Source organism: Chanodichthys erythropterus, chromosome 17 (assembly GCF_024489055.1).
Source record: "Chanodichthys erythropterus isolate Z2021 chromosome 17, ASM2448905v1, whole genome shotgun sequence".
NCBI lineage: Eukaryota > Metazoa > Chordata > Actinopteri > Cypriniformes > Xenocyprididae > Chanodichthys > Chanodichthys erythropterus.
Window position 1 is genome coordinate 35,085,125 of NC_090237.1, and position 23,417 is coordinate 35,108,541.

The 23,417-nt window shown below is 44.3% G+C and overlaps 10 non-coding genes and 2 pseudogenes across 10 annotated transcripts; all 12 read right to left on the reverse strand.

Moving 5' to 3' along the window:
• Positions 1-9,559: 9,559 nt before the first annotated feature.
• On the reverse strand, positions 9,560-9,629 carry LOC137005703 (U6 spliceosomal RNA; annotated as a pseudogene).
• A 1,091-nt stretch (positions 9,630-10,720) lies between these two features.
• Positions 10,721-10,827, reverse strand: LOC137005613 (U6 spliceosomal RNA). Its single transcript, XR_010892356.1, has one exon. It is a non-coding gene; the product is annotated as a U6 spliceosomal RNA (small nuclear RNA).
• A 1,298-nt stretch (positions 10,828-12,125) lies between these two features.
• Positions 12,126-12,195, reverse strand: LOC137005704 (U6 spliceosomal RNA; annotated as a pseudogene).
• Positions 12,196-13,283: 1,088 nt separating this feature from the next.
• LOC137005614 (U6 spliceosomal RNA) lies at positions 13,284-13,390 on the reverse strand. Its single transcript, XR_010892357.1, has one exon. It is a non-coding gene; the product is annotated as a U6 spliceosomal RNA (small nuclear RNA).
• A 1,079-nt stretch (positions 13,391-14,469) lies between these two features.
• Positions 14,470-14,576, reverse strand: LOC137005698 (U6 spliceosomal RNA). The gene has a single exon (XR_010892434.1). It is a non-coding gene; the product is annotated as a U6 spliceosomal RNA (small nuclear RNA).
• A 1,096-nt stretch (positions 14,577-15,672) lies between these two features.
• LOC137005602 (U6 spliceosomal RNA) lies at positions 15,673-15,779 on the reverse strand. The gene has a single exon (XR_010892345.1). It is a non-coding gene; the product is annotated as a U6 spliceosomal RNA (small nuclear RNA).
• A 1,090-nt stretch (positions 15,780-16,869) lies between these two features.
• LOC137005615 (U6 spliceosomal RNA) lies at positions 16,870-16,976 on the reverse strand. Its single transcript, XR_010892358.1, has one exon. It is a non-coding gene; the product is annotated as a U6 spliceosomal RNA (small nuclear RNA).
• A 1,091-nt stretch (positions 16,977-18,067) lies between these two features.
• On the reverse strand, positions 18,068-18,174 carry LOC137005699 (U6 spliceosomal RNA). The gene has a single exon (XR_010892435.1). It is a non-coding gene; the product is annotated as a U6 spliceosomal RNA (small nuclear RNA).
• A 1,099-nt stretch (positions 18,175-19,273) lies between these two features.
• On the reverse strand, positions 19,274-19,380 carry LOC137005603 (U6 spliceosomal RNA). The gene has a single exon (XR_010892346.1). It is a non-coding gene; the product is annotated as a U6 spliceosomal RNA (small nuclear RNA).
• Positions 19,381-20,458: 1,078 nt separating this feature from the next.
• On the reverse strand, positions 20,459-20,565 carry LOC137005617 (U6 spliceosomal RNA). The gene has a single exon (XR_010892359.1). It is a non-coding gene; the product is annotated as a U6 spliceosomal RNA (small nuclear RNA).
• Positions 20,566-21,665: 1,100 nt separating this feature from the next.
• Positions 21,666-21,772, reverse strand: LOC137005618 (U6 spliceosomal RNA). Its single transcript, XR_010892360.1, has one exon. It is a non-coding gene; the product is annotated as a U6 spliceosomal RNA (small nuclear RNA).
• A 1,078-nt stretch (positions 21,773-22,850) lies between these two features.
• LOC137005620 (U6 spliceosomal RNA) lies at positions 22,851-22,957 on the reverse strand. The gene has a single exon (XR_010892362.1). It is a non-coding gene; the product is annotated as a U6 spliceosomal RNA (small nuclear RNA).
• Between the last annotated feature and the right edge of the window lie 460 nt (positions 22,958-23,417).

Consider the following 23,417-nt stretch of genomic DNA (forward strand, 5'->3'; position numbering starts at 1 on the left):
CTGAAAAAAAAATCTGGCCTCAAATCTGCGCTTAAAAGTTACTTATGAAGCATCTCAGTCATAATTTAAGTGAACTACATCTTAAGTGTCAGAGCGTCAGCGTCTTAGAGATGATTCACGACACTTTGCTGTGCCAAATGGTATTTTGGATGACGACATAGGCATGGACCAATCACTGAATAGATTTCCTTATTTAAGAATATTCTCAGATAAATTCACACTGAATGGTGTAATTCCTCAGAGGACTTTACATTCAACACATTTGACAATAAATATTTTTCAAGGTAATACATTACGATATACACATTGGAAATGAAAGATACACATGTTTTCCAGCACCTTTTAATAGTAATTTTTTAAACGGTATTTTGTTAACTGACCTGCCTAGAGTTTATGATCATTCCACGCCAGATCATCATTCCAGATACCTTTATATAGCCCACGTTCGTGTTTTTTTTTTTTTTTTCCCCCAGCGGTGAAGGGGAGTGGTGTGGAATCCTGCACAGAAATCACCAACATTGTATTACAGTGAGGTTCTTGACTGTTTCAAGTAAAGTATTTGGAGTTTTGTAGGATTTTGCAGACGGTTCCTTCCATTCTGTCTCTTAGCCGTGTGAGTATAGAGATCAGTGCGTGTTTTCCACTGCGGATGAAAGCTGGTTTTGAAGAAAAAAGGCTGTTTCTGCTTGTCTGTGTTACTACGATTAAAAAGAGGTGTTATTTGTGTAGTAACAGCGTTTAGCGCGCACACGTTATTGATCCGGGAAATTGGAATCTGTGAATATGCGGCCAAGTTTACTCTGAAACCCTGTATTAAGTAGATTGATTAACCAGTCGTTTATGTTTTGTTTGTGTGTGTCATTTATGTTTTAAATTTCTTCAGTTAAAATTATCATTAAACACTTTTCATTTGTTCTTTAAATTAATATAAATATTTTACAACTTCTTTTGAACGGCTGTGAGTGTGTTATCAAAAGCTATTGAACTGGAACTGTGTGTGTGCATCAAAACAGCCTTAGACCTTTGATACTGAACTTTTTCAGTTAATATGACTTCATTAAACACTTTTCATTTGTTCTTTACATTAATATAAATATTTTACAACTTCTTTTGAAAAGCTGTGAGTGTGTTTTCAAAAGCTATTGAACTGGAACTGTGTTTATCCATCAAAACAGCCTTAGACCTTTGATACTGAACTTTTTCAGTTAATATGACTTCATTAAACACTTTTCATTTGTTCTTTACATTAATATAAATATTTTACAACTTCTTTTGAAAAGCTGTGAGTGTGTTTTCAAAAGCTATTGAACTGGAACTGTGTGTATCCATCAAAACAGTCTTAAGCCTTTGATACTGAACTTTTTCAGATAATATGACTTCATTAAACACTTTTCTTTTTTTTACATTAAGATAACTATTTTTCAACTTCTTTTAGACTGATATGAGTTTTTTTTCAAAATATATTAATTTTAGAAGTGTGTCAATACAAAATAGCTTTACTACACATTAAGGGTACAAACTACACTTTTACAGTAAATATTACTATAATAAACACTATGACTGTGTTCTTTAAATTGAGAAAAATATTTTGCAACTTCTTTTACACTGATATGATGCTTTTTTCAAAATATATTAATTTTAGAAGTGTGTAAATACAAAATAGCTTTATTTTACATTTACATTTACATTTATGCATTTGGCAGACGCTTTTATCCAAAGCGACTTACATTGCATTATACTATACATTTGTATCTGAGTATGTGCAATCCTTGGGATCGAACCCATGACCTTGGCATTGCTAGTGCCATGCTCTAACCACTGAGCTACAGGAAAGCTATTACAGTTTAAGAGTAAAAAGTATCCATTTCCAGGCAATATTTGTACATTAAAACATATGACTGTGTTCTTTACATTGAGATAAATATTTTGCAACTTCTTTTACACTGATATGATGCTTTTTTCAAAAGATATTAATTTTAATAGTTTGTCAATACAAAATAGCTTTATTACACTTTAAGGGTACAAACTACTCTTTTACAGTAAATATTACTATATTAAACACTATGAGTATGTTTGAGTATGTTTGATTAACCAGTCATTTATGTTTTGTATCTGTGTATTATTTATGTTTTAAAGTACTACCATAATAATGACAAATCAATGACAACTACATACATAACTATAAATGATTATGATTTTTTTTTATAAAAAAACAAACAAATAATGTTCAAAATAATAAGAAAGTAAAACACTAATGTATAGTTGCCTTTGAAGAAGATTTTATTATAGTAAAATTGCTAATAATACAGCATAATATAAGCATGTCTCACTCCACAAATATAATCATACATGAACAAAGAGCAGAAAGGGTGTGCGCTTGCTAGTAAAAAAGTATGCTGTATGAGAAAATTTAGGAATGTGTTTACATGTATGGAAATTTATATTTCAAGCTGAAGAATATGTGTCACATGGTAAATGTTACATTTCTCAGAATATCTATAAAATGTATGGTGAAGGGCTTTTGCCTGTATATATAGTGAGACGATAGCAGAAATCAGGAGCGGTCTCCTGAAGAGGCTATCTCCTTGGTTGTACAATAAAGTAAAAATACTTCTGTAATCAAAGATCTTTGACAAGTCATTTTGTTTTTTACATAGAGCATAAACCACAACACTTTCTTAAAGTAAAAGAGGTTGTTATTGAAAACCCTTAAATTGTTCATATCACTTCATGTACTGCCCCCTTGTGGGGAGAGTTATTTGTGTTTTTGAGTTTCTTGTGTTTTGTCCACTCAGAGCTACCGTAGTTCAGTTATTCTCCTAACCTTCCTACAGCAAGTCAGACTCCAGAGTGTTTAAGTCTGTAAATCACTATTTTGGTCCCTAAAAATATCTGTCTGTAAGTATTTGTTTGATAGTGATCTTTGCTTCCATTAGATGCCAAATTTAGTCATTTTACCATGTTTTCTATTTGTAATTTGTAAGAAAATATGTGGCACTAGTACTGTTAGCTTCCCTATGGCATTTTCCATGTATGTTAGCATCGTGCTAATCGCTTGCTAATGAGATCGTTTTTTTGAGGGTTTTAGTTTATTCTAAGCTACTTATTTTATATTTGCATTGTCTATTCACCCTATTGAGATTGTAATATGCATTATTTTTGTTTCTGTATGTTGCAGTTTTACAGTCTTTCCAGTAATACACACTAAACGAGCAAGATGCTTCCTGGTTCTTTATTGGACACTGTTAGCTATCTGTAAAGCTAGTTCACACACACTAGTAAAGACAGAATAGTAAAAAGACAAATGGAAGGTCAGCCAAAAGTCGATACAGAAGACAACACTGCTGTCCCTGACCACCAAAGTACAGTCAGCAACGTTGGTGACCGGTGGGAAACAAGATCGAACTGTTCCAACATCTCACGTGCCAGTCAGCGGTCTCATGCCAGTCAGAGCTCAAGTGCCAGTCAGCGGTCTCATGCCAGTCAGAGGTCACGTGCCAGTCAATGGTCCACCACAAGCATTTTGGCAGCAAAAGCACGTGCTAAAGCAGCTGCCGCTCAAGCACAGGCATCATACGCTGAAAGAGAAGCGGAGGTCATAAAGGAACAAGCCCATTTTGAAGCTGAAGCTGCAAAAAAGAAAGCAGAGCTCAGAGCTGACCTCCTCAAACTGCGTCTACAGAGTGCGGAAGAAGGTGAAGATACCTGGTTTCCAAAAAATAGCGACAACGTTGTTCAGCCCATACCAGTTCCACCTCCGACGGCTAATATCCACTTTGAGTCCGCACAAGCTACCACGTTAGTGCTTCCAGCAGCTCAGCGAGTAAAGTACAATGATGATTTTGTGCAAAATAAAGTCAAAGAGCACAGCATACAAAACAGTGAGATTAGTGAATATGGGTTTCAACAGCTACCAGTGACGCATTCCTCACAGTATGGCATCACCAGTGGAGCAGATTGTTCTTATGCCAAAAGCTCGTTCAAAAATGCCTTTTTCGCATCTCACTCATGCCATCCAACCCCAGTTACTACTGACCGCAGTTTCCAGCCACACTCCAATCAGTCCGCCCCTTCCCAGCCAAGGCTATCGTCCCCACTCTCTGTTGTTAGTGCAAACGAGTCCAATTCCCCAATCACATCAGACTTAGCTAAATATTTAGTTCGTAGGGAGTTGGTTAGCTCAGGGCTTTTGACGTTTGATGATAAGCCTGAAAATTACTGGGCTTGGAAGGCATCCTTTTTGAACGCTATTGCAGGACTCTATTTATCCCCAAGAGAGGAGTTGGATCTCCTCTGCAAGTGGTTAGGCCCCAAATCATCTGAGCAAGCAAAACGATTAAGGGCTGTATACACCTATGACGCCACAGCTGGTGTCAAAATGGTGTGGCAAAGACTGGAGGACAGCTATGGGTCCCCTGAAGCGATAGAGAATGCTCTCCTGAAAAAGTTGGAAGATCTTCCCAAAATCACAAACAGAGAAAATCACAAGTTGAGGGAGCTAGGTGATCTCATCTCTGAACTTGATGCTGCACGTGTAGATGGTCTCCTACCTGGCCTGAGTTACTTAGATACGTCCCGGGGCATCACTCCTATTGTTCAAAAACTCCCATTCCACCTCCAAGAGAAATGGATTACTTCAGCATCCTACTACAAAGAGCAACACCATGCTTCCTACCCACCATTCCCTGTTTTCGTGAAGTTTGTGTGCGACAAAGCTAAAACCCTCAATGGCCCTAGCTTTGCCCCCTTGCTCTCTACTGGTTGCCCAAGTGTTTACTGGCCTGAAAGACTGAACAAACCCAACTTCAAATCGGCAGTATCTGTTCGAAAAACTGAAATAACTGCTCCAAAGGGCTATTGAGATCATTCTGAAAAAAAAATGGTTGAACCAGATAAGCTGTGCCATCTCCACAACAAACCACACTCCCTCCGCAAGTGTCGTGGTTTCAGAGCAAAGACCTTGGATGAGAGAAAGGCCATTCTGAAAGAAAAGAACATTTGTTATAAGTGCTGTTCCTCTGTCGACCACATGGCAAAAGACTGTGACATGAGTGTACATTGCAATGAGTGTAAAAGCGATCACCACACCACCGCGCTGCACCCTGGACCAGCACCCTGGAAAGCAGAAGCTCCAGGCTCTGCAGCCCCAGATGGGCATGGCGGGGAGCAATCAGAAAGTCCTATGCAAGCCATTGTGTCCAAATGTACAGAGATCTGTGGAAAAGGTAATAGCTCACGCTCATGCTCCAAAATCTGTCTAGTAAACATTTATCCTGCTGGACACAAAGAGAAAGCAGTGAAAGCCTATGCTGTGTTAGACGAGCAAAGCAATAGGTCTTTAGCAAAGACAGAATTCTTTGAGATCTTTAACGTTAACACAGGCACCAAAGTTTACACGTTGAAAACCTGCTCAGGTGTAAGTGAGACAAGGGCACGCCAAGCTGACGGTTTCATTGTTGAGTCTCTCGACGGCAACACGAGCGTCCGGCTTCCCACATTAATCGAGTGCAACATGCTCCCAGATGATCGGTCAGAGATCCCGACACCGGAGGTCGCAAAACACTACACTCACCTCAAGCATCTGGTAGACAAGATTCCAGATTTGGACCCTAATGCTTCAATACTGGTCCTCCTCGGACGAGATATATCACGAGTGCACAAGGTCAGAGAACACTACAATGGCCCCCACAATGCTCCGTACGCCCAGCGCCTTGACCTTGGCTGGGTCATAATAGGAGAGGTCTGCCTTGGGGGTGCTCATGTGCCTAGCAAAGTCAGTGTTTACCGCACAACAGTGTTGGGCAACGGGCGCACATCTCTTTTGGACTCTTGCCCCAACTCATTCCATGTCAAAGAAAAGGTCCTGAGCACTTACTCCCCATTTAACTCTTTGAACATGACCAGCTTGATTGATATAGACGAAAACGACTGTCTCACTAACAAATTGTTCATGAGAACTCCACATGATGACAAACCCGCCATGTCAGTGGATGATGAACTCTTCCTGGAGATCATGGATGAGCAAATGTTTATGGATGAGTCCAACAGCTGGGTGGCGCCACTACCCTTCAAAACAAACAGGCACAGACTACCCAACAACCGAGACCAAGCAGTCAAACGTCTCAATTCACTGCTTCGTGTGCTTGACAAAAAGCCCCACATGAAAGAACATTTCTTGAACTTTATGCAGAAAATGTTTGAGTCAGGACATGCAGAACCCGTCCTGCCACTCGACAAAGACCAAGAGTGTTGGTACCTACCGTTTTTTGGTGTCTACCATCCTCGCAAACCTAACCAGATACGTGTAGTATTTGACTCTAGTGCCACTCATAAAGACACGTCTCTGAACGATGTTTTGTTGAGCGGCCCAGACATGAACAACACACTTATTGGGGTCCTCTTGCGTTTCCGCAAAGAACCTGTGGCAATCACTGCGGACATAGAGCAAATGTTCTATTGTTTTGTCATTCGTGAGGATCACCGTGACTTTGTGCGTTTCCTGTGGTACGAAGGTAACGATCCCACAAAGGCCATCAGAGAGTACAGGATGACTGTACACGTGTTTGGAAATAGCCCATCTCCCGCCATAGCAATATATGGCCTCCGTAGGGCGGCTCTGGCTACACAAGATGAGTACAGTGATGAGGCCATACAGTTTGTTCTTAAAAACTTTTACGTTGACGACGGACTGGCTTCCTTTCCTTCAGTTTCCAGTGCCATCCAAACTCTGAAAAGCACCAAGGAAATGCTTGCAGACTCTAACATTCGCTTGCACAAAATAGCCTCCAACAGCCCAGATGTAATGGAAGCGTTTCCATCTGAAGAACGTGCAAAGGAACTGAAAAACCTTGACCTTGGTGCAGAGCCCCTGCCCTTACAGAGAAGTTTGGGGCTTAACTGGGATTTGCAAAATGACTGTTTCACCTTCCTTGTGTCAAGAGAAGACAAGCCATTCACAATTCTTTCTGCTGTTAACAGCTTCTATGATCCCCTTGGGTTTGCAGCCCCCATTATCATGCAAGGCAAGGCTCTCATCAGAGAATTGTGCTCAGAGAACTGTGAATGGGATACTCCACTGCCAGCAGAAAAAGAGGCACAATGGAAATCTTGGAGAAACTCGCTTGTTGACCTTGAAAAACTACAAATTCCTAGACAGTATGTGAACACGTCACTGCAATCGACCTGTCAAAGAGAGCTGTGTGTCTTTGCAGACGCTTCTACATCAGCCATATCAGCGGTTGCGTACCTTCGAGCTATAGACAGCGAAGGTCACATCCACGTACACTCAAAAAAATGATTCTAGCTGCTTGTTCAGTTTATTTAAATAAAATAAGCTGAACCAACACAAATCTTTAGTTTTTTACTTAATTGGCATTCGCACTCAATTGTATTATGTTAAATGAAATTAAATTTGCAAAATGTTAGGTCAACCTAAACCATTTGTGTTGGGACTACATGAATCATTTATGTTGCATTGATTGAACCTGGGCAGTGGATTTCTAGTTCCCAGCATGCTTTGCATAGGGAAAGATTGGGACAGTAAATGTTGAACTTAAGTGCTGTTTAATGTGTTTTTTAGTAAAGGAAAATACCTTTTAAAGTTTGAAGTTCAGTTATATTTGACATTTAAAAGAGTTTATGTTATGTCGATTTTTTGAGGTTACCATTATGCTGAAGTGTAGACCTTGTGGTTAGGCTCTAGGTGGCTACATAAAACAAATTTATATTGTTCTCAACAAGCATTAACTGTGCTCAAGCCAGTAATGAGAAGTTCTTTATCTGATCATTACTTGCATGCTATAAATGTTACTTAGCATATGAATAAGTGTTGTTTTAGTTTAGTTTTTATAGAAATATAAATAAATTACTTGGAGGGCCAGCACAAATTTTACACAGTCTACATATGGTCATCAGCTTTTCCCCTCTCAATGGTCATGAAACATGTATGTCTGTGTACAACAGCTACTCAAAACCTAAGCACAAGCGCACATCTTCACCATGATGGTAACAAAAAAAAAAAAAAAAGCACTGGTTGGATCAACAAGAATGAATTATGTTCAGGAAACATACACAGAATACGTCAAATGAAACTGGTGTGATCTCATTCAATTAGGATGAATTTCACTCATTAGTACAATTAACCTAGCTTAAGTTCAAATAAATCAGTTCAACTGTGTGGAAATAGGTGTCATAATTGAATTAAGTTAGACCAACAAGTTATTTTTTTGAGTGTATATGTGCTGCCTTAGCAAGCACGAGCCTGTTGTCCCGCCCGAGGCCTATCTACGCCTCGGGTAGCAGCGAGCTTTCACCAAGGCGGTAGGGCCCAGCGGGCGATCTGAAGGAAGGGGGCGGGCACACTTGTCAAAGGTACCAGAGTACAGGTACTGAAGGGGGTGTGGCCTCTATGTTTTCGAGAAATAAAAAGAGCTGGCAGAAAAACGTAAAGTGCTTTTCTGTCGGTGTAATTAGCCACCCGTTACCCTTATGATAGCTGCTTATGAACGAGAACTTGGTGTGTCAAACATGTTGCCTTTAAATAACCACATTTACGTAAAGAACAGAACATCGTGTTGGACGTCGCTAGAATTATTTGTACTGTGAACCAATCAGAACCTTCAAATTACATCAAGTGTCCTTTCATATATCTATAAGTGTTGATGTTTCTGGGTGCTAAGTTAGCTTGAGGTTGGATCCCCTCACTCATTTTCTATGGCCTTTGGAAGTGTGGAGAACTCTGTCTTCGGTAAACTCTCTGTCAACTGACTGAACCTCAGATTTGACCCCTGGACTGAGCTCATTGGTCTCTTTATGGGGGAAAACTGTGTTCCCTAATGGCATCTACTGAAGGAAGCGGGTGGACAAACTTGTCGAGGGGACCAGAGTACAAGCTTTAAAAGTATTTCGAACTCTACAGTGAAAAAAAACAAAAACAAAAGCCTGTCATCCCGCCTGAGGCCTATGTAGGCCGCGGGTAGCAGCGAGCAAGGTGGTAGGGCCCAGCGAGCGATCTCACCACTGCAGCACCTTGCACTACAGAGCGCTTTGGGTCGTCGGTGCTAGGGCTGGACTCACTGATTGAAGAACAGCTCAATGTGTTTCTAGATAAGGTATCTTAGAGCTTGCGGGTTCACATATATAGCCAAATCCAGCATTGGTCTGTTTATGGGGGAAAACTGTGCTCCTTAATATGGCATCTAATGAAGGAAACGGGTGGACAAACTTGTCGAGGGCACCAGAGTACAAGCTTTAAAAGTGTTTTGATCTCTACAGTTAAAAAAAAAAAGAGGAGCAAGAGAGGATGCATCAAGTTCTGTGAAGGAGGGTCGATCAAACCTGCAACAAGATGGAGCGCTTCACGGATTTGCGTGTCATCCTTGCGCTAAGCTGAAACCGATGTTCGGGGATGTGTCACAATTTGTTTCACCATGTCCCGCCCCCGTTCCCCTCGCCCCATTGGCCGGCCGAGGAAGTGTTTCAGGCCCCCGCGCTCGGATTGGCCGACGGACGAATTGTTTCGCGCTCGGACCCTCGCCCCATTGGCTCTCGTGAATTGTTTTTTCGCAGGGGCCATGCTAATCTTCTCTGTATCGATCCAATTTTAGTATATGTGCTGCCTTAGCAAGCACGAGCCTGTCGTCCCGCCCGAGGCCTATGTACGCCTCGGGTAGCAGCGAGCTTTCACCAAGGCGGTAGGGCCCAGCGGAAGGGGGCGGGCACACTTGTCAAAGGTACCAGAGTACAGGTACTGAAGGGGGTGTGGCCTCTATGTTTTCGAGAAATAAAAAGAGCTGGCAGAAAAACGTAAAGTGCTTTTCTGTCGGTGTAATTGGCCACCCGTTACCCTTATGATAGCTGCTTATGGACGAGAACTTGGTGTGTCAAACATGTTGCCTTAAAATAACCACATTTACGTAAAGAACAGAACATCGTGTTGGACGTCGCTAGAATTATTTGTACTGTGAACCAATCAGAACCTTCAAATTACATCAACTGTCCTTTCATATACCTATAAGTGTTGATGTTTCTGGGTGCTAAGTTAGCTTGAGGTTGGATCCCCTCACTCATTTTCTATGGCCTTTGGAAGTGTGGAGAACTCTGTCTTCGGTAAACTCTCTGTCAACTGACTGAACCTCAGATTTGACCCCTGGACTGAGCTCATTGGTCTCTTTATGGGGGAAAACTGTGTTCCCTAATGGCATCTACTGAAGGAAGCGGGTGGACAAACTTGTCGAGGGGACCAGAGTACAAGCTTTAAAAGTGTTTCGAACTCTACAGTGAAAAAAAACAAAAACAAAAGACCGTAGTTCCGCCTGAGGCCTATCTAGGCTGCGGGTAGCAGCGAGCTTTCACCAAGGTGGTAGGGCCCAGCGAGCGATCTCACCACTGCAGAACCTTGCACTACAGAGTGCTTTGGGTCGTCGGTGCTAGGGCTGGACACACTGATTGAAGAACAGCTCAATGTGTTTCGAGATAAGGTATCTTGGAGCTTGCGTGTTCACATATATAGCCAAATCCAGCATTGGTCTGTTTATGGGGGAAAACTGTGCTCCTTAATATGGCATCTAATGAAGGAAACGGGTGGACAAACTTGTCGAGGGCACCAGAGTACAAGCTTTAAAAGTGTTTTGATCTCTACAGTTAAAAAAAGAAAAAAAAAAGAAAAGAGGAGCAAGAGAGGATGCATCAAGTTCTGTGAAGGAGGGTCGATCAAACCTGCAACAAGATGGAGCGCTTCACGGATTTGCGTGTCATCCTTTCGCAGGGGCCATGCTAATCTTCTCTGTATCGATCCAATTTTAGTATATGTGCTGCCTTAGCAAGCACGAGCCTGTCGTCCCACCCGAGGCCTATGTACGCCTCGGGTAGCAGCGAGCTTTCACCAAGGCGGTAGGGCCCAGCGGAAGGGGGCGGGCACACTTGTCAAAGGTACCAGAGTACAGGTACTGAAGGGGGTGTGGCCTCTATGTTTTCGAGAAATAAAAAGAGCTGGCAGAAAAACGTAAAGTGCTTTTCTGTCGGTGTAATTGGCCACCCGTTACCCTTATGATAGCTGCTTATGAACGAGAACTTGGTGTGTCAAACATGTTGCCTTTAAATAACCACATTTACGTAAAGAATAGAACATCGTGTTGGAGGTCGCTAGAATTATTTGTACTGTGAACCAATCAGAACCTTTAAATTACATCAACTGTCCTTTCATATACCTATAAGTGTTGATGTTTCTGGGTGCTAAGTTAGCTTGAGGTTGGATCCCCTCACTCATTTTCTATGGCCTTTGGAAGTGTGGAGAACTCTGTCTTCGGTAAACTCTCTGTCAACTGACTGAACCTCAGATTTGACCCCTGGACTGAGCTCATTGGTCTCTTTATGGGGGAAAACTGTGTTCCCTAATGGCATCTACTGAAGGAAGCGGGTGGACAAACTTGTCGAGGGGACCAGAGTACAAGCTTTAAAAGTATTTCGAACTCTACAGTGAAAAAAAACAAAAACAAAAGCCTGTCATCCCGCCTGAGGCCTATGTAGGCCGCGGGTAGCAGCGAGCTTTCACCAAGGTGGTAGGGCCCAGCGAGCGATCTCACCACTGCAGCACCTTGCACTACAGAGCGCTTTGGGTCGTCGGTGCTAGGGCTGGACTCACTGATTGAAGAACAGCTCAATGTGTTTCTAGATAAGGTATCTTAGAGCTTGCGGGTTCACATATATAGCCAAATCCAGCATTGGTCTGTTTATGGGGGAAAACTGTGCTCCTTAATATGGCATCTAATGAAGGAAACGGGTGGACAAACTTGTCGAGGGCACCAGAGTACAAGCTTTAAAAGTGTTTTGATCTCTACAGTTAAAAAAAAAAAGAGGAGCAAGAGAGGATGCATCAAGTTCTGTGAAGGAGGGTCGATCAAACCTGCAACAAGATGGAGCGCTTCACGGATTTACGTGTCATCCTTGCGCTAAGCTGAAACCGATGTTCGGGGATGTGTCGCAATTTGTTTCACCATGTCCCGCCCCCGTTCCCCTCGCCCCATTGGCCGGCCGAGGAAGTGTTTCAGGCCCCCGCGCTCGGATTGGCCGACGGACGAATTGTTTCGCGCTCGGACCCTCGCCCCATTGGCTCTCGTGAATTGTTTTTTCGCAGGGGCCATGCTAATCTTCTCTGTATCGATCCAATTTTAGTATATGTGCTGCCTTAGCAAGCACGAGCCTGTCGTCCCGCCCGAGGCCTATGTACGCCTCGGGTAGCAGCGAGCTTTCACCAAGGCGGTAGGGCCCAGCGGAAGGGGGCGGGCACACTTGTCAAAGGTACCAGAGTACAGGTACTGAAGGGGGTGTGGCCTCTATGTTTTCGAGAAATAAAAAGAGCTGGCAGAAAAACGTAAAGTGCTTTTCTGTCGGTGTAATTGGCCACCCGTTACCCTTATGATAGCTGCTTATGGACGAGAACTTGGTGTGTCAAACATGTTGCCTTAAAATAACCACATTTACGTAAAGAACAGAACATCGTGTTGGACGTCGCTAGAATTATTTGTACTGTGAACCAATCAGAACCTTCAAATTACATCAACTGTCCTTTCATATACCTATAAGTGTTGATGTTTCTGGGTGCTAAGTTAGCTTGAGGTTGGATCCCCTCACTCATTTTCTATGGCCTTTGGAAGTGTGGAGAACTCTGTCTTCGGTAAACTCTCTGTCAACTGACTGAACCTCAGATTTGACCCCTGGACTGAGCTCATTGGTCTCTTTATGGGGGAAAACTGTGTTCCCTAATGGCATCTACTGAAGGAAGCGGGTGGACAAACTTGTCGAGGGGACCAGAGTACAAGCTTTAAAAGTGTTTCGAACTCTACAGTGAAAAAAAACAAAAACAAAAGACCGTAGTTCCGCCTGAGGCCTATCTAGGCTGCGGGTAGCAGCGAGCTTTCACCAAGGTGGTAGGGCCCAGCGAGCGATCTCACCACTGCAGAACCTTGCACTACAGAGTGCTTTGGGTCGTCGGTGCTAGGGCTGGACACACTGATTGAAGAACAGCTCAATGTGTTTCGAGATAAGGTATCTTGGAGCTTGCGTGTTCACATATATAGCCAAATCCAGCATTGGTCTGTTTATGGGGGAAAACTGTGCTCCTTAATATGGCATCTAATGAAGGAAACGGGTGGACAAACTTGTCGAGGGCACCAGAGTACAAGCTTTAAAAGTGTTTTGATCTCTACAGTTAAAAAAAAAAAAAAAAAAAAGAGGAGCAAGAGAGGATGCATCAAGTTCTGTGAAGGAGGGTCGATCAAACCTGCAACAAGATGGAGCGCTTCACGGATTTGCGTGTCATCCTTTCGCAGGGGCCATGCTAATCTTCTCTGTATCGATCCAATTTTAGTATATGTGCTGCCTTAGCAAGCACGAGCCTGTCGTCCCGCCCGAGGCCTATGTACGCCTCGGGTAGCAGCGAGCTTTCACCAAGGCGGTAGGGCCCAGCGGAAGGGGGCGGGCACACTTGTCAAAGGTACCAGAGTACAGGTACTGAAGGGGGTGTGGCCTCTATGTTTTCGAGAAATAAAAAGAGCTGGCAGAAAAACGTAAAGTGCTTTTCTGTCGGTGTAATTGGCCACCCGTTACCCTTATGATAGCTGCTTATGGACGAGAACTTGGTGTGTCAAACATGTTGCCTTAAAATAACCACATTTACGTAAAGAACAGAACATCGTGTTGGACGTCGCTAGAATTATTTGTACTGTGAACCAATCAGAACCTTCAAATTACATCAACTGTCCTTTCATATACCTATAAGTGTTGATGTTTCTGGGTGCTAAGTTAGCTTGAGGTTGGATCCCCTCACTCATTTTCTATGGCCTTTGGAAGTGTGGAGAACTCTGTCTTTGGTAAACTCTCTGTCAACTGACTGAACCTCAGATTTGACCCCTGGACTGAGCTCATTGGTCTCTTTATGGGGGAAAACTGTGTTCCCTAATGGCATCTACTGAAGGAAGCGGGTGGACAAACTTGTCGAGGGGACCAGAGTACAAGCTTTAAAAGTGTTTCGAACTCTACAGTGAAAAAAAACAAAAACAAAAGACCGTAGCTCCGCCTGAGGCCTATCTAGCCCTCGGGTAGCAGCGAGCTTTCACCAAGGTGGTAGGGCCCAGCGAGCGATCTCACCACTGCAGAACCTTGCACTACAGAGTGCTTTGGGTCGTCGGTGCTAGGGCTGGACACACTGATTGAAGAACAGCTCAATGTGTTTCGAGATAAGGTATCTTAGAGCTTGCGTGTTCACATATATAGCCAAATCCAGCATTGGTCTGTTTATGGGGGAAAACTGTGCTCCTTAATATGGCATCTAATGAAGGAAACGGGTGGACAAACTTGTCGAGGGCACCAGAGTACAAGCTTTAAAAGTGTTTTGATCTCTACAGTTAAAAAAGAAAAGAGGAGCAAGAGAGGATGCATCAAGTTCTGTGAAGGAGGGTCGATCAAACCTGCAACAAGATGGAGCGCTTCACGGATTTGCGTGTCATCTTTTCGCAGGGGCCATGCTAATCTTCTCTGTATCGATCCAATTTTAGTATATGTGCTGCCTTAGCAAGCACGAGCCTGTTGTCCCACCCGAGGCCTATGTACGCCTCGGGTAGCAGCGAGCTTTCACCAAGGCGGTAGGGCCCAGCGGGCGATCTGAAGGAAGGGGGCGGGCACACTTGTCAAAGGTACCAGAGTACAGGTACTGAAGGGGGTGTGGCCTCTATGTTTTCGAGAAATAAAAAGAGCTGGCAGAAAAACGTAAAGTGCTTTTCTGTCGGTGTAATTGGCCACCCGTTACCCTTATGATAGCTGCTTATGAACGAGAACTTGGTGTGTCAAACATGTTGCCTTAAAATAACCACATTTACGTAAAGAACAGAACATCGTGTTGGACGTCGCTAGAATTATTTGTACTGTGAACCAATCAGAACCTTTAAATTACATCAACTGTCCTTTCATATACCTATAAGTGTTGATGTTTCTGGGTGCTAAGTTAGCTTGAGGTTGGATCCCCTCACTCATTTTCTATGGCCTTTGGAAGTGTGGAGAACTCTGTCTTCGGTAAACTCTCTGTCAACTGACTGAACCTCAGATTTGACCCCTGGACTGAGCTCATTGGTCTGTTTATGGGGGAAAACTGTGTTCCCTAATGGCATCTACTGAAGGAAGCGGGTGGACAAACTTGTCGAGGGGACCAGAGTACAAGCTTTAAAAGTGTTTCGAACTCTAAAGTGAAAAAAAAACAAAAACAAAAGACAGTCACCCCGCCTGAGGCCTATCTAGGCCGAGGGTAGCAGCGAGCTTTCACCAAGGTGGTAGGGCCCAGCGAGCGATCTCACCACTGCAGAACCTTGCACTACAGAGTGCTTTGGGTCGTCGGTGCTAGGGCTGGACACACTGATTGAAGAACAGCTCAATGTGTTTCGAGATAAGGTATCTTGGAGCTTGCGTGTTCACATATATAGCCAAATCCAGCATTGGTCTGTTTATGGGGGAAAACTGTGCTCCTTAATATGGCATCTAATGAAGGAAACGGGTGGACAAACTTGTCGAGGGCACCAGAGTACAAGCTTTAAAAGTGTTTTGATCTCTACAGTTAAAAAAAAAAAAAAAGAGGAGCAAGAGAGGATGCATCAAGTTCTGTGAAGGAGGGTCGATCAAACCTGCAACAAGATGGAGCGCTTCACGGATTTGCGTGTCATCCTTTCGCAGGGGCCATGCTAATCTTCTCTGTATCGATCCAATTTTAGTATATGTGCTGCCTTAACAAGCACGAGCCTGTCGTCCCGCCCGAGGCCTATGTACGCCTCGGGTAGCAGCGAGCTTTCACCAAGGCGGTAGGGCCCAGCGGGCGATCTGAAGGAAGGGGGCGGGCACACTTGTCAAAGGTACCAGAGTACAGGTACTGAAGGGGGTGTGGCCTCTATGTTTTCGAGAAATAAAAAGAGCTGGCAGAAAAACGTAAAGTGCTTTTCTGTCGGTGTAATTGGCCACCCGTTACCCTTATGATAGCTGCTTATGGACGAGAACTTGGTGTGTCAAACATGTTGCCTTAAAATAACCACATTTACGTAAAGAACAGAACATCGTGTTGGACGTCGCTAGAATTATTTGTACTGTGAACCAATCAGAACCTTTAAATTACATCAACTGTCCTTTCATATACCTATAAGTGTTGATGTTTCTGGGTGCTAAGTTAGCTTGAGGTTGGATCCCCTCACTCATTTTCTATGGCCTTTGGAAGTGTGGAGAACTCTGTCTTCGGTAAACTCTCTGTCAACTGACTGAACCTCAGATTTGACCCCTGGACTGAGCTCATTGGTCTGTTTATGGGGGAAAACTGTGTTCCCTAATGGCATCTACTGAAGGAAGCGGGTGGACAAACTTGTCGAGGGGACCAGAGTACAAGCTTTAAAAGTGTTTCGAACTCTACAGTGAAAAAAACAAAAACAAAAGACTGTCGCCCCGCCTGAGGCCTATCTAGGCCGCGGGTAGCAGCGAGCTTTCACCAAGGTGGTAGGGCCCAGCGAACGATCTCACCACTGCAGAACCTTGCACTACAGAGTGCTTTGGGTCGTTGGTGCTAGGGCTGGACACACTGATTGAAGAACAGCTCAATGTGTTTCGAGATAAGGTATCTTGGAGCTTGCGTGTTCACATATATAGCCAAATCCAGCATTGGTCTGTTTATGGGGGAAAACTGTGCTCCTTAATATGGCATCTAATGAAGGAAACGGGTGGACAAACTTGTCGAGGGCACCAGAGTACAAGCTTTAAAAGTGTTTTGATCTCTACAGTTAAAAAAAAAAAGAGGAGCAAGAGAGGATGCATCAAGTTCTGTGAAGGAGGGTCGATCAAACCTGCAACAAGATGGAGCGCTTCACGGATTTGCGTGTCATCCTTTCGCAGGGGCCATGCTAATCTTCTCTGTATCGATCCAATTTTAGTATATGTGCTGCCTTAGCAAGCACGAGCCTGTTGTCCCACCCGAGGCCTATGTACGCCTCGGGTAGCAGCGAGCTTTCACCAAGGCGGTAGGGCCCAGCGAGCGATCTGAAGGAAGGGGGCGGGCACACTTGTCAAAGGTACCAGAGTACAGGTACTGAAGGGGGTGTGGCCTCTATGTTTTCGAGAAATAAAAAGAGCTGGCAGAAAAACGTAAAGTGCTTTTCTGTCGGTGTAATTGGCCACCCGTTACCCTTATGATAGCTGCTTATGGACGAGAACTTGGTGTGTCAAACATGTTGCCTTAAAATAACCACATTTACGTAAAGAACAGAACATCGTGTTGGACGTCGCTAGAATTATTTGTACTGTGAACCAATCAGAACCTTCAAATTACATCAACTGTCCTTTCATATACCTATAAGTGTTGATGTTTCTGGGTGCTAAGTTAGCTTGAGGTTGGATCCCCTCACTCATTTTCTATGGCCTTTGGAAGTGTGGAGAACTCTGTCTTTGGTAAACTCTCTGTCAACTGACTGAACCTCAGATTTGACCCCTGGACTGAGCTCATTGGTCTCTTTATGGGGGAAAACTGTGTTCCCTAATGGCATCTACTGAAGGAAGCGGGTGGACAAACTTGTCGAGGGGACCAGAGTACAAGCTTTAAAAGTGTTTCGAACTCTACAGTGAAAAAAAACAAAAACAAAAGACCGTAGCTCCGCCTGAGGCCTATCTAGCCCTCGGGTAGCAGCGAGCTTTCACCAAGGTGGTAGGGCCCAGCGAGCGATCTCACCACTGCAGAACCTTGCACTACAGAGTGCTTTGGGTCGTCGGTGCTAGGGCTGGACACACTGATTGAAGAACAGCTCAATGTGTTTCGAGATAAGGTATCTTAGAGCTTGCGTGTTCACATATATAGCCAAATCCAGCATTGGTCTGTTTATGGGGGAAAACTGTGCTCCTTAATATGGCATCTAATGAAGGAAACGGGTGGACAAACTTGTCGAGGGCACCAGAGTACAAGCTTTAAAAGTGTTTTGATCTCTACAGTTAAAAAAAAAAAGAGGAGCAAGAGAGGATGCATCAAGTTCTGTGAAGGAGGGTCGATCAAACCTGCAACAAGATGGAGCGCTTCACGGATTTGCGTGTCATCTTTTCGCAGGGGCCATGCTAATCTTCTCTGTATCGATCCAATTTTAGTATATGTGCTGCCTTAGCAAGCACGAGCCTGTTGTCCCACCCGAGGCCTATGTACGCCTCGGGTAGCAGCGAGCTTTCACCAAGGCGGTAGGGCCCAGCGGGCGATCTGAAGGAAGGGGGCGGGCACACTTGTCAAAGGTACCAGAGTACAGGTACTGAAGGGGGTGTGGCCTCTATGTTTTCGAGAAATAAAAAGAGCTGGCAGAAAAACGTAAAGTGCTTTTCTGTCGGTGTAATTGGCCACCCGTTACCCTTATGATAGCTGCTTATGAACGAGAACTTGGTGTGTCAAACATGTTGCCTTAAAATAACCACATTTACGTAAAGAACAGAACATCGTGTTGGACGTCGCTAGAATTATTTGTACTGTGAACCAATCAGAACCTTTAAATTACATCAACTGTCCTTTCATATACCTATAAGTGTTGATGTTTCTGGGTGCTAAGTTAGCTTGAGGTTGGATCCCCTCACTCATTTTCTATGGCCTTTGGAAGTGTGGAGAACTCTGTCTTCGGTAAACTCTCTGTCAACTGACTGAACCTCAGATTTGACCCCTGGACTGAGCTCATTGGTCTGTTTATGGGGGAAAACTGTGTTCCCTAATGGCATCTACTGAAGGAAGCGGGTGGACAAACTTGTCGAGGGGACCAGAGTACAAGCTTTAAAAGTGTTTCGAACTCTACAGTGAAAAAAAACAAAAACAAAAGACAGTCACCCCGCCTGAGGCCTATCTAGGCCTCGGGTAGCAGCGAGCTTTCACCAAGGTGGTAGGGCCCAGCGAGCGATCTCACCACTGCAGAACCTTGCACTACAGAGTGCTTTGGGTCGTCGGTGCTAGGGCTGGACACACTGATTGAAGAACAGCTCAATGTGTTTCGAGATAAGGTATCTTGGAGCTTGCGTGTTCACATATATAGCCAAATCCAGCATTGGTCTGTTTATGGGGGAAAACTGTGCTCCTTAATATGGCATCTAATGAAGGAAACGGGTGGACAAACTTGTCGAGGGCACCAGAGTACAAGCTTTAAAAGTGTTTTGATCTCTACAGTTAAAAAAAAAAAAAAAAAAAGAGGAGCAAGAGAGGATGCATCAAGTTCTGTGAAGGAGGGTCGATCAAACCTGCAACAAGATGGAGCGCTTCACGGATTTGCGTGTCATCCTTTCGCAGGGGCCATGCTAATCTTCTCTGTATCGATCCAATTTTAGTATATGTGCTGCCTTAACAAGCACGAGCCTGTCGTCCCGCCCGAGGCCTATGTACGCCTCGGGTAGCAGCGAGCTTTCACCAAGGCGGTAGGGCCCAGCGGAAGGGGGCGGGCACACTTGTCAAAGGTACCAGAGTACAGGTACTGAAGGGGGTGTGGCCTCTATGTTTTCGAGAAATAAAAAGAGCTGGCAGAAAAACGTAAAGTGCTTTTCTGTCGGTGTAATTGGCCACCCGTTACCCTTATGATAGCTGCTTATGGACGAGAACTTGGTGTGTCAAACATGTTGCCTTAAAATAACCACATTTACGTAAAGAACAGAACATCGTGTTGGACGTCGCTAGAATTATTTGTACTGTGAACCAATCAGAACCTTTAAATTACATCAACTGTCCTTTCATATACCTATAAGTGTTGATGTTTCTGGGTGCTAAGTTAGCTTGAGGTTGGATCCCCTCACTCATTTTCTATGGCCTTTGGAAGTGTGGAGAACTCTGTCTTCGGTAAACTCTCTGTCAACTGACTGAACCTCAGATTTGACCCCTGGACTGAGCTCATTGGTCTGTTTATGGGGGAAAACTGTGTTCCCTAATGGCATCTACTGAAGGAAGCGGGTGGACAAACTTGTCGAGGGGACCAGAGTACAAGCTTTAAAAGTGTTTCGAACTCTACAGTGAAAAAAACAAAAACAAAAGACTGTCGCCCCGCCTGAGGCCTATCTAGGCCGCGGGTAGCAGCGAGCTTTCACCAAGGTGGTAGGGCCCAGCGAACGATCTCACCACTGCAGAACCTTGCACTACAGAGTGCTTTGGGTCGTTGGTGCTAGGGCTGGACACACTGATTGAAGAACAGCTCAATGTGTTTCGAGATAAGGTATCTTGGAGCTTGCGTGTTCACATATATAGCCAAATCCAGCATTGGTCTGTTTATGGGGGAAAACTGTGCTCCTTAATATGGCATCTAATGAAGGAAACGGGTGGACAAACTTGTCGAGGGCACCAGAGTACAAGCTTTAAAAGTGTTTTGATCTCTACAGTTAAAAAAAAAAAGAGGAGCAAGAGAGGATGCATCAAGTTCTGTGAAGGAGGGTCGATCAAACCTGCAACAAGATGGAGCGCTTCACGGATTTGCGTGTCATCCTTTCGCAGGGGCCATGCTAATCTTCTCTGTATCGATCCAATTTTAGTATATGTGCTGCCTTAGCAAGCACGAGCCTGTTGTCCCACCCGAGGCCTATGTACGCCTCGGGTAGCAGCGAGCTTTCACCAAGGCGGTAGGGCCCAGCGGGCGATCTGAAGGAAGGGGGCGGGCACACTTGTCAAAGGTACCAGAGTACAGGTACTGAAGGGGGTGTGGCCTCTATGTTTTCGAGAAATAAAAAGAGCTGGCAGAAAAACGTAAAGTGCTTTTCTGTCGGTGTAATTGGCCACCCGTTACCCTTATGATAGCTGCTTATGGACGAGAACTTGGTGTGTCAAACATGTTGCCTTAAAATAACCACATTTACGTAAAGAACAGAACATCGTGTTGGACGTCGCTAGAATTATTTGTACTGTGAACCAATCAGAACCTTTAAATTACATCAACTGTCCTTTCATATACCTATAAGTGTTGATGTTTCTGGGTGCTAAGTTAGCTTGAGGTTGGATCCCCTCACTCATTTTCTATGGCCTTTGGAAGTGTGGAGAACTCTGTCTTCGGTAAACTCTCTGTCAACTGACTGAACCTCAGATTTGACCCCTGGACTGAGCTCATTGGTCTCTTTATGGGGGAAAACTGTGTTCCCTAATGGCATCTACTGAAGGAAGCGGGTGGACAAACTTGTCGAGGGGACCAGAGTACAAGCTTTAAAAGTGTTTCGAACTCTACAGTGAAAAAAAACAAAAACAAAAGACCGTAGTTCCGCCTGAGGCCTATCTAGGCTGCGGGTAGCAGCGAGCTTTCACCAAGGTGGTAGGGCCCAGCGAGCGATCTCACCACTGCAGAACCTTGCACTACAGAGTGCTTTGGGTCGTCGGTGCTAGGGCTGGACACACTGATTGAAGAACAGCTCAATGTGTTTCGAGATAAGGTATCTTGGAGCTTGCGTGTTCACATATATAGCCAAATCCAGCATTGGTCTGTTTATGGGGGAAAACTGTGCTCCTTAATATGGCATCTAATGAAGGAAACGGGTGGACAAACTTGTCGAGGGCACCAGAGTACAAGCTTTAAAAGTGTTTTGATCTCTACAGTTAAAAAAAAAAAAAAAAAAAAGAGGAGCAAGAGAGGATGCATCAAGTTCTGTGAAGGAGGGTCGATCAAACCTGCAACAAGATGGAGCGCTTCACGGATTTGCGTGTCATCCTTTCGCAGGGGCCATGCTAATCTTCTCTGTATCGATCCAATTTTAGTATATGTGCTGCCTTAGCAAGCACGAGCCTGTCGTCCCGCCCGAGGCCTATGTACGCCTCGGGTAGCAGCGAGCTTTCACCAAGGCGGTAGGGCCCAGCGGAAGGGGGCGGGCACACTTGTCAAAGGTACCAGAGTACAGGTACTGAAGGGGGTGTGGCCTCTATGTTTTCGAGAAATAAAAAGAGCTGGCAGAAAAACGTAAAGTGCTTTTCTGTCGGTGTAATTGGCCACCCGTTACCCTTATGATAGCTGCTTATGGACGAGAACTTGGTGTGTCAAACATGTTGCCTTAAAATAACCACATTTACGTAAAGAACAGAACATCGTGTTGGACGTCGCTAGAATTATTTGTACTGTGAACCAATCAGAACCTTTAAATTACATCAACTGTCCTTTCATATACCTATAAGTGTTGATGTTTCTGGGTGCTAAGTTAGCTTGAGGTTGGATCCCCTCACTCATTTTCTATGGCCTTTGGAAGTGTGGAGAACTCTGTCTTCGGTAAACTCTCTGTCAACTGACTGAACCTCAGATTTGACCCCTGGACTGAGCTCATTGGTCTGTTTATGGGGGAAAACTGTGTTCCCTAATGGCATCTACTGAAGGAAGCGGGTGGACAAACTTGTCGAGGGGACCAGAGTACAAGCTTTAAAAGTGTTTCGAACTCTACAGTGAAAAAAACAAAAACAAAAGACTGTCGCCCCGCCTGAGGCCTATCTAGGCCGCGGGTAGCAGCGAGCTTTCACCAAGGTGGTAGGGCCCAGCGAACGATCTCACCACTGCAGAACCTTGCACTACAGAGTGCTTTGGGTCGTTGGTGCTAGGGCTGGACACACTGATTGAAGAACAGCTCAATGTGTTTCGAGATAAGGTATCTTGGAGCTTGCGTGTTCACATATATAGCCAAATCCAGCATTGGTCTGTTTATGGGGGAAAACTGTGCTCCTTAATATGGCATCTAATGAAGGAAACGGGTGGACAAACTTGTCGAGGGCACCAGAGTACAAGCTTTAAAAGTGTTTTGATCTCTACAGTTAAAAAAAAAAAGAGGAGCAAGAGAGGATGCATCAAGTTCTGTGAAGGAGGGTCGATCAAACCTGCAACAAGATGGAGCGCTTCACGGATTTGCGTGTCATCCTTTCGCAGGGGCCATGCTAATCTTCTCTGTATCGATCCAATTTTAGTATATGTGCTGCCTTAGCAAGCACGAGCCTGTTGTCCCACCCGAGGCCTATGTACGCCTCGGGTAGCAGCGAGCTTTCACCAAGGCGGTAGGGCCCAGCGGGCGATCTGAAGGAAGGGGGCGGGCACACTTGTCAAAGGTACCAGAGTACAGGTACTGAAGGGGGTGTGGCCTCTATGTTTTCGAGAAATAAAAAGAGCTGGCAGAAAAACGTAAAGTGCTTTTCTGTCGGTGTAATTGGCCACCCGTTACCCTTATGATAGCTGCTTATGGACGAGAACTTGGTGTGTCAAACATGTTGCCTTAAAATAACCACATTTACGTAAAGAACAGAACATCGTGTTGGACGTCGCTAGAATTATTTGTACTGTGAACCAATCAGAACCTTCAAATTACATCAACTGTCCTTTCATATACCTATAAGTGTTGATGTTTCTGGGTGCTAAGTTAGCTTGAGGTTGGATCCCCTCACTCATTTTCTATGG